The 15,707-nt window shown below is 39.0% G+C and overlaps 1 protein-coding gene across 1 annotated transcript in view; it reads left to right on the plus strand.

Annotated features, from left to right (window-relative positions):
* LOC131693217 (protocadherin-like wing polarity protein stan) overlaps window positions 1-15,447 on the plus strand; it is a 280,030-nt gene extending 264,583 nt beyond the window's left edge. Inside the window, exon 10 of the mRNA XM_058980866.1 lies at window positions 15,312-15,447. The gene's annotated coding sequence lies outside the window, so the exon portion shown is untranslated. The remainder of the gene's footprint in view (window positions 1-15,311) is intronic.
* Window positions 15,448-15,707: the final 260 nt, after the last annotated feature.

The raw sequence follows: 15,707 nt of genomic DNA on the forward strand, positions 1-15,707 counted from the left end.
CGATCAGTCTAAACAAACCGTGCCCGAAGGATCGCCAGCGACGTTAAAGGTGAATCACCATACGGTATGTGATCACATAGTAAAGTGGAGATGAAGAAAACGACAATTGTCTATTGAACACGAAGCGTGCTGAATCACTTTCCTAAACTAAATTTAATTCTAAAGTTAATAGTACAAATCGAACTTACTTTTCTACTTATATCTACTTCTAAAATATACTTAATATCTAATAAGGTGAGAAACATAACACTAGAGCTTAAAATAATGAATTAAAACGATATCTTAACCTAAGGTAAAAACGATAGCATAGTACGGAGCGAAAAAGCGTTGAAAAGTGCGCGAATTATAAGGGTGAGCATTTTATTTAATCATTGTGCTGAGTGAAACGATAAAATATTTAGATCACTGCAGGATTAAATGCCGCAACGTATCCATCTCAGTACTAAACGTTAGTTCCCACGTAGATTACCAGGTGAGCCACCAGATAATTAATAGACCAATGTAGAACTCACAACTAACATATGTTTCTGTAGAATCCAGTACTGCGTTGATCAGGTGCAAAGCAAGAAGCTGTCGCATGAAACGTTGCACGATAGCGAGAAACATTAAACGTAAGATTATAGAATTATATGTAAAAATCGAGACTCATACTTACCCTCTCACACACAGGAATTTTATAATCCTAATAAATAAAGTGAGGATTCATAAAATTGAATTGTTCCTGTCGCTGTCGCGCAATACCTCCCACTCGTTCCATTGCAGCATGGCAAAAGGTAGCTTGGCTTGTTTCTTTCAGTTGTCTTCTGCAATGCATATGCAAGTATTTGTTGGACACGGATGTATTACATCCAAGATTGCATCTCACTTCAAAGGGAACCGGGTCAGTGAACCTACATTGATAAAAATGTAAACGTTATGCCTATTGGTTTTACACATAAATTTTTGTAATTTGCGGTGGCATATAGACACTATTTGCTGACTCATAAACCTAATGTGTGTATTTACAAGAAATATTAATCTTACATTCATAGGGTTGCCACCCCTCCGGGTTTGACCCGGAGACTCCGGTTTTCGGGAGCGATCTCCGGGTCTCCGGGTTTTTCATCAATTTCTCCGGGTTTGGTGGGAAAAAGCATAGGTTCAATTTTTTTGGAATTAATTGATTCTTTACAAAATATTTAAAAAGTCTAAATTAACTATTACTCTGGTTCCCTTCGTTTCAAGGTGGCGAAGAGTTCACCAAATATTGCTATTTTCTTTCACAAAGCAATGAAAATGAAAAACAAAATTTACTACAAATTAACCTTCCGGAAGTCGCGCTAGTGCACTGAGTGCACGCTGCTCTGAAAATCTAGCGAAATCGTCTTAGGGGACCAGCGGCTGCTCGTTCGGTAAGCCATATGCGCGACTTCCCGAGGGTTAAGGAAAGTAATATTTCGCTATGTGCTACAATTGAAATGTTGCATTTCACTAAGTCGCTCAAAATGGTGTAAAAAAGTTATTTTACTGCAATTTTACCAAATCATTTCACAAAGTCGCTCAAAATTGTGTAAAAAAGTTATTTTACTGCAATTTTACCAAATCATTTCACTCTTAGTGGTGCTTATCACCAGCTGCACTAAGGTCTGGCAGATTTTTTCTAATCCAACTGACTAGGTCAACATCAAACGAGTTCTTGCGGTTTTGTTGCTACTCCAGCAGCGATCCTTAACTGGGCTAGGGAGGTGAGTTTTGCCCCTTTGTTGCGAAATTAAAATTTGTTGGTGACGAATAACCGACACCACATAGTGTGATGTCGTAGCTCTGCCTCCTTTGCTTTCCTTCTCCTGTTAGTTGTGGAGGAGAGCAATGTTCGTTCGACCTCCACAGTGAGAGTAGCTGGTGCTTTTGTATTCTTGGCACTTAGTCGGCGAAGTGAAATACTACACCACATTAAACCGATAAAACCGTTCTCAAACGTCAAAAATTTACAGCTTTACTTTAACGTAGTAATAAAAAGCGATTAAAGTGCTCTAAAATGCCTAGCAATCGCTTTGATTCCAATTTCTGTCTCGTTCCACTCAAAATCCACCACCCCCTAGATCAGTGAAAATCTCCGGGTCAAAGCCTCTCCAGAGGTGGCAACCCTAAACATTCACATTCCCTAACAATAAGGCACATAAAACCCGATTCTATGAAAATACGCACATATAACTTATGTATGCGCATTAGGGCATCGCAATTTTTTTTTGAAATCTCAGGGGACCCCCCTCTCATATTGTGACAAATGTCAAAGTAAGCTCAGATGCCAAATTACACATCGTTTGGACGATAGGGATCTTTAGGGGTGTGCGAGTTAAGGCATTTTCTGATGCAGATTAGCAATGAGTTAATATCTCAGTCTTATTTCAATTTTTAGGCCCGAAAGTATTGAAAAAAAATATTTTTAGTTGGTTTCCTTTTAGGACAATAACTCATCCAAACCCATGCGACTTGCACGACGCTATAGGTTGCCCTATAGCGGCCCTTACACGTTCAACATTTTTGTCAATACTAGAGAGTTTTGACAAAAGTATTGTACGTGTAATGGAAAAAAGTTGTATTGACGATGTGGATTTCAAACGGGCCTGAAATATTGTAACAATATCGTCAATACTAGTATTGATAAAAATATTGAACGTGTAAGGGCCGCTTATCTAGCATAGTTTGCAGATGAAACTTGGGATGGCAGGCTGCTAGCGGATAGCAAAAATACCAGATCGTGCTGAGTGGGGTGCTGTCCCGGTTAACAATGAGGCGAACGAGATATTTGCAGGTACGTCACTAAGTAGGACAACTATCAGTTTGTTGGATGAATGTATTTTGGATTTTTTAAATTTAAAAATCAGAAAAGAATAATTAAAGTTTAAGAATGATATGAGTGTACTCGTAAGGACACTATCACGCTATCAATACCTATGTAAAACTGACACAATTTTTCCCAATTAAAGATCCCACTCACGCCCACTTCTCTAGAAATTTTTGAAATTGGTGCCATGGGAAAATATGGAGGAAAAATATATTAAATGCTGTAACTTTTGAAGTATCAATTAGAAAATTACGGATACTCATATCCGGTCAAAAAATGCGGACGAGCATGGTCAGGCGATATAAATAGTTTGACACAACTCGCCTGTGCTAATTGTCCCTAGGAAAAAATGCAATTTGCGAATGCGATTTAAAGGCAATTTCAATACTTAGTCAAATTTTCTGGCGGCTGAAGTGGACTTGTTTTGTGCGTTTTTTTAACATGGCGGTTCATGTTTGACTTAAGCTTAAAATAGTTTTGACGTGTTCTCGCTTGTATTTTGTTTGTCTAGTGCACTTCATTTAGCCAACGAATGTGGGAAACTGTGGGATCATGTGTAAGTATAGTGGAACAAGATCTCTGACCTAAAGTCCTAATAAAAGTCAGATTGTGGTAAGTTTTGGTGTGCAATACCACTTTCATAATTGATTCTTCCTATAGTTTGGTGGTGATTACCTAGTATACTGTTAAGTTTATGTGAGTATATAGTGAATCCGAAAATAAGTATTGTTTGTAATTTTACATATTAGGCAATTTGGGGCGAGTAGAGCGGCAAAAAAATTACGGCGGCAAGTCGCCCAAATGTTAGCATTTGAAATAGCCCCCTAATTGCCAGCAATTTGCTGGCAAATTGAAGGGCGATTTGCGCATCCGAGTTGGCAAATAGCCCCCGTTAGCCAGCAACTTGCCCTTTTTGACTGGGTACCATCATCGCTCTAATAGCTGAAATAAGTTTTTTTTCGGTACCCGAAGGATGCTACATTACGATATAAATGGATTGAATTTTTCGAGTTCCGGAAGACTTCCCGTTACTGCATTCTATGCGGCTATGTAGCGCAAGTATTATTCAAACAAAACTCAGTAAATATGTATATAATAAAAAGAGAATGCTGCCAAAAAAAACTCCGTTCCTGTGTATTCGCATGTTACGCAGTTATAGGAGTTTAAGGAAAACAAAAAAGCACATTCAAACGTTTTCCCCCAGCAAACATTTGACGATGGAAGATAGATTAGGTGCATAAAATATACCATGCGGTAGCTTTCGGACAAAAATCAGATCAACGAAAAGCAACACTGCCGGCAACGCAACCATCCGGAAAAAATCAGATAGAGGGTATTACCGATGTTTCCGCCGGGAATCCGACCTTTGGATATAGGTTGGTTACCCTAATTGAATAGCATTATTCTTGTCAGAAAAGTTCAACTTACAATAGCGACTATTTATAATTTGTTGTCTAATGTTTATCAACAAAAATAAAAAAAATAACATTACTACCCAAATATATTGCACCAATGCAGTCAAATAATGTTCGACTGGCTCAAAATTTTGACAGTAAGCTGGCTCACGATGGCGTCTTCGCATATCTCTCCCTAGAGGATAACTAGTAATCACCACCAAACTATAGGAAGGATCAACGGTGAAATTGGTATTTCACACCAAAACTTACCACAATCTGACTTTCATTAAGACTTTAGGTCAGAGATCTTTTTTTTATTTCGTTTATTTGACACAGCTCATAGCGGTAGCTTAACGGAGCCGTGGATCTTTTATGTGTTTGCAATATGTAAAAAATAAAAATAAAAACAAATATTATTGTTTGTCCGTTGGATCTCTTGCGCGCAACTTTTTATTGGGAGACCTTCTTTCGCGGCTCGCCTACTGCGCCATAGGGACCGTTTAATTTCCTGTCCTCTGTATCAAGGTCATCATCGTTAAAGGTGCCTTGGTGCTCGCGACCAGATGTTCTTTCCTGCTTCTTGCACTTACGGGTGACCAATGTATATCCGTTGTCATTCTTATTATCTTCATCACCGATGTTACTTACAGTTGTTTCAGGGGTGCTGGATGTTGCTTTGGCAGTTGTCAATATGGACTGAACAGCTGCCACAAATTTGGCAACCGTTTGTGGTTCAGGTATTGGTATTGAAAATTCTTTTTTGGGTTGGTTTTCCGTGGATTCGTTGGCAATCGGTAGCGATACATTCTCCTCTGTATCTTCCGCGCAAGGTTGTCCGTGGTGTGCTGTCTGTTTACAATACTTTCACGTAGGAGTTTGCCCCTCATGGGCGCATAACGTACTTTGATGAATAGTAGCTTCGTGGGTTTTAAGTTTTATAGTCAAGTGGGAGGGGATAGGTCTTTCGATCCGCATGCTCACCACAAGAACACCGTTAGGTGTACCCGGGAAGAAATTTCTCCACGTATCACGTGTAACTTCTTCGTATTGCGACATGTATTTTGCGATTAGATCAGGAGGGGTACGTGGTGATAGGTCATGTAATTTTACATCTACATAGTCTTTTTCTATATACACGGGAATCTTAATTCCAACTTTATCATTTTCAGCCACGTGCTTCAAGTTTTTCTGCAAAACGAAACGTTCGGCTTGTGCTAACGTGTTGAATGATATGAGCACTACATTGCGAAGATGATGATACTGTAGATACATAACCTCCTTGCAGAGATGCCAGGTACTTTTTTCAAATGTCTGCAATAATAATTTTAAAAGTCTGGGAAGAACAAAAAATGTCAGGAAAGCTAGTGTAACCAAAAGACTTTATATTCAAAAATCTGCAAATATCTGCAACAAAACTTAAAAATCTGCAAATATCTGCAACCAAACTAGAAAATCTGCAAATATCTGCGTCATCCAAAAAATCTGCAGCATAAATTAAAAGTCTGCGAATTTGCAGACTTGTCTGCAAATCTGGCATCTCTGCCTCCTTGTGCTTTAGCTGCATCTTCACCTTCAGCAGGTATTCTACTTCACGAAAACTCAATCGTACTGAACAGAATTTAAAGTCAACGACCGCTGCGTTGGGTCGGAGCAAAGATTTTTCGTCAACTTTACTCATGATGGCAAGAATAAATTAAAAGTTTCCTTTGTTCTCGAGACAATGCACACTAGATCGAGAGGTTGCTAGTTGTTGTTCACTTGGTTCGATTGTACGTCTGACTTGGGCAGAAGTAGAAAGTAGACTCCAGGTCAGAGATCTTGTTACGATATGTTAAGATTTGTCTGTAATATACACCCTAAGCGAAAAACTGCAACTGTTATATTTGCCGTAAAACCGTTCAATCAAAACACCCAGCTCAACCGTCAATTCAAAATGCTATATCGAATGCAAAAGGCCTTTCGCAAAGCGCCATCAAAAACACCGCAGCGAAAACATAGCACGAAACAGAGCGAACAAAAATCACTCACACAACCAAAGATGTATAACGATGGTGCTAGAAACCGCTTCAGCATTGTTGCACTACCGCCAAACGAAAAACATATGCCGCTGAAGAAGGACGAACAAATTTTACTCTGTTCGTTTCCTAATCCGTGTGCCAATAGGGTCTTTTTTCTCCCATTGCTTTCTAGCATTCTGCAGTTCGTAAGACGGTCAAGGTCACTGAGCCAAAAGTTCAACGAAGGCGAGTTGTCGTTAAAAGTGGAGGCTAGCTGGACGTTTTGCTCGTGAACAAGGCGCATAATTGAAGTGCGAACGGATGGAAAAGGAAGCATAAAAAGGCTGCTAGTCGGCGAGAACGACGTATAGAAACGCCAACGTCGTACAGGAACACGAAATGCGCGCAGGAGCGTTGGCGAAAGGAAAATGGCGGAATAGTGAGTAGTAAAATGTAAAAAGAGTGCAGTAGGAAGAAGAGAAAAGGCATGAGAATAGGTTAGGGTGTATGCATAGTGGAAGAGCGGAAGTTATAAGAAAGAAGCCATGGTAGAGGCGTAGTAGAAAGGAGAAAACAAGGAGAAAGGAATAAGAAGAGGAAAAGTGAAGATGGGAATAATAGATGTTTATTGATTTGAGTAACACACGTTCTTTTGATTTGAGTACATTTTGTCCTTAGTGTTTGCGCTTGGATTCGATTTTGGTAGTTCTGCTCTACCCGCAGAAGGCAACCCTCAACAATCTTGTTTTACTATACTTACAGACGATTCCACAGTTTCCCACACTCGTTGGCTAAATGAAGTGCACTAGACAAACAAAATACAATCGAGAACACGCCAATTGTTTGAAAAAACAATTTTAAGCTTAAGCCAAACATGAACCGCTATCACCGACAAACTGACATGAAACTGTATTTTCAAATTTGGCAAGATATTATTAGAGAGTCGACGCAAAATTTTGTGACTCGTACTATCAAACGGATGTTTGTTTGACAGTACGAGTTATGAAATTTTCAGTCAACTCTAATAATCATCGAAGCTACTCTATGTATCTAGAGTTTCTCTAGTAGAAGTTTGGATAAGAGAAAATAGACAACCATAGTTTCAAGGCACTTGGCTCAAAGAAATTGGGCTATACTTGAAATGGTTAAAGGAAACTATAACCTTAGACATATATGGTCTAGTTTTGTTGAACATTAAATTTTGACAAATAGCTGACAACATTTTGTAAACATGTACCGATATTTGACAAAATATAAGGTAATTCAGGCCAAATGGCATACACTGCATTTTTGACGAAAGATCTACGGTCCGATCGTAATCGTTTCATTCTCGGAAATGGAATAGTTTAGAAATTGGTATTGCACACCATAACTTATCACAATCTGACGTTCATTAAGACTTTAGGTCAGAGATCTTGTTCTACCATACTTACACACGATTCCACAATTTTCTACATTTGTTGGCTAAATGAAGTGCACTACACACAACTTTAAGCTTAAGCCAAACATGAACAGCCATGTTTGAAAAACGCAAAAAAACAATCAAGTCCATTTCAGCCGCCAGAAAATTTGTCTAAGTATTGAAATCGCCTTCAAATAGCATATGCAAATTGCATTTGTTTCTAGGGGCAATAGACCTTTCTCGTCCGACCTAACCCCCTTTTTTCTTATTTTTATTCAAAAGACTACACATTTTTAAGAATATTGCCGTTGAAATGAGACTATTTGGAGCTATCGTGATTTTTTAATGATTTTTTTAAATTTGAAAAATGCAAGAATGTTGAGTATTTTTTTCACCTTTGCAAGAATGGTGGGACTCAAAATGTGTGTTTGGGCAACACTGTTTTGAATATTTTTGCTTGAGTTCCTGGCAACGCGGCAAATGAAGTGGTGAGTCGCGGTACAAAGTTCATTGGTTATGTAAACAAACCAAAGTGAACCTCTCGGTAGAGAACATTGCATGATAATGTTTAACCTCACTTTTTTGGCAGTTCAGAGAGATTGTTTAGATGGTCTTGGAATTTTTGTTGATTCGATCATAGTATGAGAAACTTGGTTTGGTTCGCTGCCAAATGTTAGCACTTTCCAAACAAGGTCGCTCAGCTGTTATTTTTTATTTGATGTCGGCATCATACATTGTTCCGTTAAATTTAACATTTTTACTTTTCTTGTACATGATTCATCGTAGAAGTAAGGAATTTCTAGCCAAACATTTGAAAAAGGCCCACTGCCAAATGCAAACAAATCGAATTTTCATGTACTCTATTAAAATCCTGGGACAAAACCTGTGGATATATGTTTTCTTTTTCTTTTTTTCTATTCATTTGATCTCTTGTCTTGCATAGCCACTCTTTCTTCCTCACATATTTTAAATGGACTGGCTACATTTGACAGTTCCCCCTGACTGCATTTGACGGTTCCCTTTGGCTGCATTTGACAGCTCCTCCTGGCTGCAATTGACATTAGGTTTTTTCGTATCCACACGTCACGTCCCAGTTAAAAACTATCTATCTGGCCATGTGCATAAACATAACGCAACAATGGATTATGAAGAATTTTGATGATGATTTTATAACAAATTATAAAAGGGCCCGGCTGATATAAAAGTCCTAACTAGCAATACGTTTATTATAAAATTATTATAAAGGATTATTGTAACTGATTCCAAAAGGATTATAAAGGCAGTGAAATACGTACTCAATGAATTAAAGGGAGTGTCTGATGTAAACAATATGCGCAATCAAACTAAATAAAACAGTATTAAATTTTTAAATAGAATTATAATGAATTCGACCAAAACTTCTTTTGTCTTTTTCTCAAGGTTTACGTTTGGCAGTTAGACCCTTTTCAAATGTTTCAAATGTTTGGGTAGAATTTAGATTATTTTATCGTTGTTGCGATCAATTTCATTTGGTTTGTTTTGTTCACAATGTTAGTCGCAGAGCATTTTGGTGATCTATGACAATTGATGACCTTTACACCCCATACTAGGTCCGCTCCTGTTGCAGCTGTTTCGCCCCGTCCGGCATCGAGTCAACCGATGATCCAGCCTGCGCCGCACTCGTCTGTCGCTATGCCAATGGCAGGGACTTGGATTAAAGGCTAAAAGGTCAGCTACGGCTGGTGGTGTTGCTGCAATCGGTTTGCCTTCGGCCACGTTGGACATTCGGCTAACGGGAATATTCAGCGATTCCGATTCGAAGGAAGCAGCGCCAGTAGCAGACTGCTTCGGTTCAGCAATACGCTCCGGTATCGGACGAAGCTAACACTCCGGCAGGACGAAGGTTTCAATGAGGGGCTCAGGTATAAGTAGCAGAGTCCTTGCACTTACTGCTTGTCGAGTGAACAATTCCGACGAAACCACTACCGCTCTCGCCAAGTTTGATCACCGTAATAAGTGCGACGTCAGCGGTATAGTGCCAGGAATAGTCGAGAAGAGTGCCAGGACTGACTTGCCGAGAGCTACAAGATTAAATAGCAGAGCGTTTTTAAAGTGACCGTAGTATAACGTAGAGGCTTTAGGCAGATGATTTATTCAGCAGAATAAGATAGCAAAATTACCCAAAACATAAGAGCTGGCTGCCGAAGTGAATCCACACACATCATCACCTACAGAGGCAAGCAATATTGGAACGCAGCGAAATTCCTCACAATGAATTGATCTCGTTAGATGAAATTCCAGGAAGTACAATTTTCAGTCGAGAGAGAGACTGATAGAGTAGCAGCAGCTAGGAATTTTCTTTCGAAAGCTAGCAGCGCTTTCGCGTATCCTGCGCTAAGTAGAGAGCGTTAAGACAGATCTCCGAAGCATGTCAAGTGCTATCAGATGAAAAAAAACGTCGCATCTATGACCAGTACGACAAGGACGGTCTGCTGACCAACGGTTCCGTCCGGTACCACCATAACACACGGCACCGGCGACACATATATTCACAACATACTAATTACTTATCCTTCAGAAAAAGTAAATAAATTGACTATGAAATTTATCATTCGCTGCCTAGTTATTTCGTGCCAATTTGAACAAGACAGCAGTTGCAGATAGCTTTATTGCGGTGCCAAAATGATGGCAACTCGGGATATAATATAAATTTACATATAATTTCTCCTCCGTGATATTCTACCAGAATATATAATGCTCTGCATTATTATCACTCCAATCAAACCCTTCTTACTCCTTATCGTCAGTGCCGAGCGCTATTTTGCATTTTCCGGCTAAATCAACGACAATGCGATAATCGACGAAACTTTTGCTGTAATGGAACTTGTACACGAATAATAAATAATTGTTCCATTCGAAAGCGATAACCTTGTCCTCATGTTCGCAGCTATCATACGCTGGTAGGCCTTCTGACCAATGGAAACGTTCTTCGATATGGGCATTGAACGATCAAAATCATTTCAACAACTTACCATCAACCAAATTCGTTACCTATAAAGTTCAGGTAAACTTCAACACCTAAAAATGAATAATCAATCGGATCATCTTGTTAGGAATTAACCCATGAGCAAACAAACAAATGTGTACAAATCCTTATCCATCATCCAGAAAGCAATCGTTTTATAGCCCAATGCTTGATCTTTCGATTCAGCATATGCCACCGGGTTTTACATCCAGCGTCGATTGGTCAATGTATGAACCAGGTTACCATTGTTCCAATCCTCATCCCTCTTGAGTTGATATTCTTTCAAAGAGCATCGATGTATTCAAGTAATGTAAATTTTAAAAGTCCGTGTAAACAAGTCTTAGGTATACAAGCACACCGAACTGTCAGAAAAGTGAGGTTATACATTTTCATACAATGCTCTATTTTTTGACAGGTATATGAATGAATCATTTCAGCATCAGTGATGCCAGGTCTATTTAAACAATAGCCTGCAGTAAAAATATAAAAGTCTGCAGATTGCTACAAAAATCTTCAATAAATGCGACGTAGAAATGTAGTATGTATATAATTTAAATGATCAAAAATGTTGAAGGCTGGTGTATAAATTGGCTGGCATAGGCTTTGTTCTGCTAAATATTTGTAATCTGCAAAAGATCTGCAGTGAAAATGCAAAATCTACAGATTTACTAATATATATGCAGATCTGGCATCCTTTTAGTATTCCCCACAGGAAATTCATCCCAGTTAAACTCATTCCGGAACCGGTTCGGATTTCTTAATGGAGTCATTATGGATTCCAAATCAAATGCAACAACCGATTCCGACTCAGAATCGGTTGTTGCATTTGATTTGGAATCCATACTGACTCCATTCAGGATTCCGAATCAAATTCCGAATGGTTTGACCGGGATCCAAATACTGTGAAAATACGGGGAAACAAGGCAAGATAGGTATTCAGAATATGGGGTTAAATGAGCAGCTTGCACTATTTTTGATTTTTTCAATAGTTAGAGGTTCCAAATCATCGCGGCAGTAGGAAGTAACGAATTGGGGATAAAAAAGGAAGCATCCTATCATATAAAATTTTTTGACGAGAAAGGTCTATTAGCACAGGCGAGTTGAGTCAAACGTCAAACTTTTTAAATCGCCTGACATGTTCGTCCGCATTTTTTGACAGGGGAGAGACAAGTCAAGTAATGATGTGTAACTCATTATACAGATGGAGCTACTGTTCCGAGTTAACATTATTTGCCAAAAATTTTCACCGAAATCGTGCTAGTTGTCATGTCGGTTTGTCGCAATGTCGTATATACAGGTCTGGCGAAGATGGCACTTTGGTATTCGTAAGATGAATCTTACATGAGTGGTGTGAGTGATCACAGTATAAATCGACTTGCTTTCGTCATAGCAGTCTTTCCGTTCCCATTGAATCGTGTGACCGCTATGACGTGGACCCGTTGTGCTTCTGGATTGTTTACATATTTTTGGTTGCCAACACTAGCAAATCGTGTGATCTGCCACACCTATATATACCTCATTGGGTTTGTCGGTGGTAGTAGTCCTATAGTTACTACATTCACAGTTAGGCGGAGACACTGAACATGTCAAATGCCGGAGCCAATCGAGCATGACGTCACAAAATGTTATGTTTTTGAAAATATGTGAAGGAGGTATTGAAATCGTTATGATAATAAAAACACTAATTTATTGTTTCTGCAAATTTTTGATAAAATGTTTTCTGGCTTGAAGTGTGACATGTAGTTTAGTTTAAATTGGTTTAATATGATGACAAAAAAGCAAATTACATTAAAACGAGAATAAAACATTTTTATATTGCCATCGACTTAGGGCATGTTCAGGAGTGTTTCATTTCTAGATTCATAATTTTGACAGTTCTATAAAATAAAACTGAAAATTTTAAAACTAGAACTTGCTGTCCTCAGCAGCAGTTTTCGCGGGTGTTCCATTCAGTTTCAAATTTATGTCTCGCGATGCCTTTAGCGTTGCTGCATTCAAATTTATTTTTCCCCGGTCTATCGGGTCTAAGTGTCTGCGCTGAGTACTCTCCATGCATTTAAAACACAGTTCTAAACATGTTTTAAAATCAGCAACAAATAGAACGGCGTCGTATAACAGTTTTAAATTTTGAAACAAAACTGTTCGAAATTATAAAACAAAACGCTCTGCTGGGGATGTGAATGTTTCAGCTCCAGTCCTACTTTGAAACTCCTATACAAAATAAAACGCTCCTGAACATGCCCTACTATCCTGACGTTTTTCGCGAGGAACAGTGACTCGGCTGATTCGTAAACGGAAGACTGTATTTTTTAATTATTTTTTCACGGATTTGATGGCAATTTGGCATGTGGGCTGCAGGTATATTTGACATAAGTCTGAATAGGTTTTTGTCCAAATTAGTATTCACAAGTCGAAGATGGTCGATATTTTTTTTTAACACTTCCTCCAATTCCATAAAAAAATTAAAGGTATTTATGTTGGCGTATTTCAATGCATTGCCTGTGTAATCTTTCAGTTTAGTAAAAAATGTAACTTCATCCATAGGAATCTCAGTTGAAGTACAGCATTTTATACAGTAATTGCAAACTTGAGATCGAAGCGATATCTGACGCATAATCATACCCGTCATAGACCTGTCAGCTCAGTTTTTCGGATCACATCGAACAAAATCGATTTTAAACATCCATGTTCGACTTTATCACCCGTGAAAAATAAGCAACGATTTGTTTTCACCTTGCTTTGAGCCCAGCCAGCATAAAAACTAGGACATGGTTTGCTAAGCCTGAGTGATTTGGAAGGGTGTTATTACCTACGAATCTTTTCAAATTATTACAGTAATTTAATCCGGGTTGAATGGCCATCTCGTCGAAAATCAGAACACAATTTCTGTCGGATTCACTAACGCAGCTTACTTTGTGGAGCAGAAGATTGAAAACTTCATCCAATATACCGCTTTCGAAATGAAGTGACTGAAGTCGCTCTCTTAATGTTCGACTACTTGGCAGAAACCGCTTCTTTCGTTCGATTTCGTATGCTGTCGATCCACACGAAAATTTACATTGCAGGCCAGCCTCCTGTCAAGGATGGCGTCTCTGTACAGCCAGCATCACTGCTTTTAATGTAAAACAATAATTTTGGATCTAATCATTAAAAGCTGTGTTTTGTTACTAAATGTAGATTTTCTGAATGATATGGTATCTAAACATCACGCAATATGCAAAGCGTCGTGTGGAATGCTTGAATATTGTGCATGGCACCGAACATAATTCTTTGTCTGGGGCTTTATAGCTATAACGCCCCATATATGTAGGTCGCTTTCAAACTCCATATGTTGGTATAGGGTTGCCAGGGGGCTGTTGCAGACTGTACTAGAGTGACACCTATAATAGGTTTAGGTATCTTGTTCACTGGGGTGATACCTATACGAATATATACATACTCTGGTTGCAGATAGTGATGAGAGGCAGCGATGTATAGGTGTGTGTGAACAGGAACGATCGGAGAATAAAAATTGGTGAGTAAAGTGAAAAAAACGGTGCCAAACCACAGACTAACAGACATAACACTCGAAAACAATGCTTCGCCCGCTTTACCGGTCATTTTAAATATATTTGTAGTTGGGACTGTGGCCACATTTGAAATTATGGCGCCACTGACATATGAACAAGCATATGGGGGATAGACCACTAGCGAAAAATGGTTCCCAAATCTGAGGGGTAACCCACCAGCAAATGAGTGTTTGGGACTGTGAATAAAAGGTTGAGCTAGTGTTTTGGGAAAATTGCCGGATCGATGTTTTTTTGCGGAAATTCCCTCATAGTGTTATGTCTGTTAGTCTGTGGCCAAACCTCGAGAAAAACCTAATTCACGTAAGGAAAATAAAGCCAGGGAACTATCCCAACGAAACACGTTTTAGGTTAAAACTTCTGCTACAGAGGAAAAGAATTCGGTGTGAATGTGAAAGAAATGAAGCCACAGATGCAGCGGGCATAGCACCACCTTGATTTTGCACGTTTTCGTCCCCCATTTGCAAGGTTAGGTTTTCATTCGGAGGGAGAAGAGATGATATAGATTTTGTTGTATTGGTAGCCTTGGCAGAAGATTCGAGTGAATCAGTGGGTAGATGATTTTTCATTCGGGCATTGACGTTCACGTCAATTGTTTTTCGTTATTCTGGTTTGCCTTTATAATCACGAATAACAGCTTTCCTACTACATACCTGTTCTGTAAACATACTAAGCGCTAAGGTGACATCGGCCATGTATATAAAGTTTGCCGCAGTAAGAAGCAGTCAATTGGATGATCGATTTTTACTATGCTGGGAATAATCGAAAGAGTCGTCTCTGTCGTTCTGGTGTTTCTGTGTTGATACGTGACTCATGTGGGTAGCACATTCTGATGTATTGTACATTAATATGAAAAGAACGTTTTGGCGAATGTGTGGGTAGCACACAAAGCATGTGGGTAGCACATATTGGTCGGCTATTGTGTGGGCAGCACATGTACATGTGGGAAGCACATGTAAGTGAAGTTTTGTGTGGGTAGCACACGTTGGACATGGGTGAAGTTTTGTGTGGGTTGCACACGTCGATGAATATGAAAGCAAGAAACATTATTTTTAATATTTAAATGATAAAAATAAAGTGGTAGTACGGAAACTAAAATTTTCTTTTTAACTTTTTAGATGCTTCGGTAGTTCCACAGTTTAAACCGGGTCGTGACCCTCGGAACGATTGGCTCAAATGAAAGCGCGCTCTTGAACGTTATTTGAAATTGAGCAAGATTATCGATGAAGAAGAGAAATGTGATCTTTTATTGGTTCTAGGAGGAATCGAACTGCAAGATCAATATGAGAAAATAGTACACTATGAAGTAATGGTAACAGAACAAAATGATGCTGGTGTGAAAGTGCAGCGCGTTGACACCTATGCGTCGATCATCCTTTCACTTGACATGTGCTATGCGCCAAAAACAAACAAGCGATACGAACGCCATCTGTTACGCAACATCAAACAAGAGGAGCGCGAATCTTTTGATAATTTCGTTAATCGCATACGAGAGCAGGCTAACAGATGTGAGT

Source organism: Topomyia yanbarensis, chromosome 3 (genome assembly GCF_030247195.1).
Source record: "Topomyia yanbarensis strain Yona2022 chromosome 3, ASM3024719v1, whole genome shotgun sequence".
Taxonomy (NCBI): domain Eukaryota; kingdom Metazoa; phylum Arthropoda; class Insecta; order Diptera; family Culicidae; genus Topomyia; species Topomyia yanbarensis.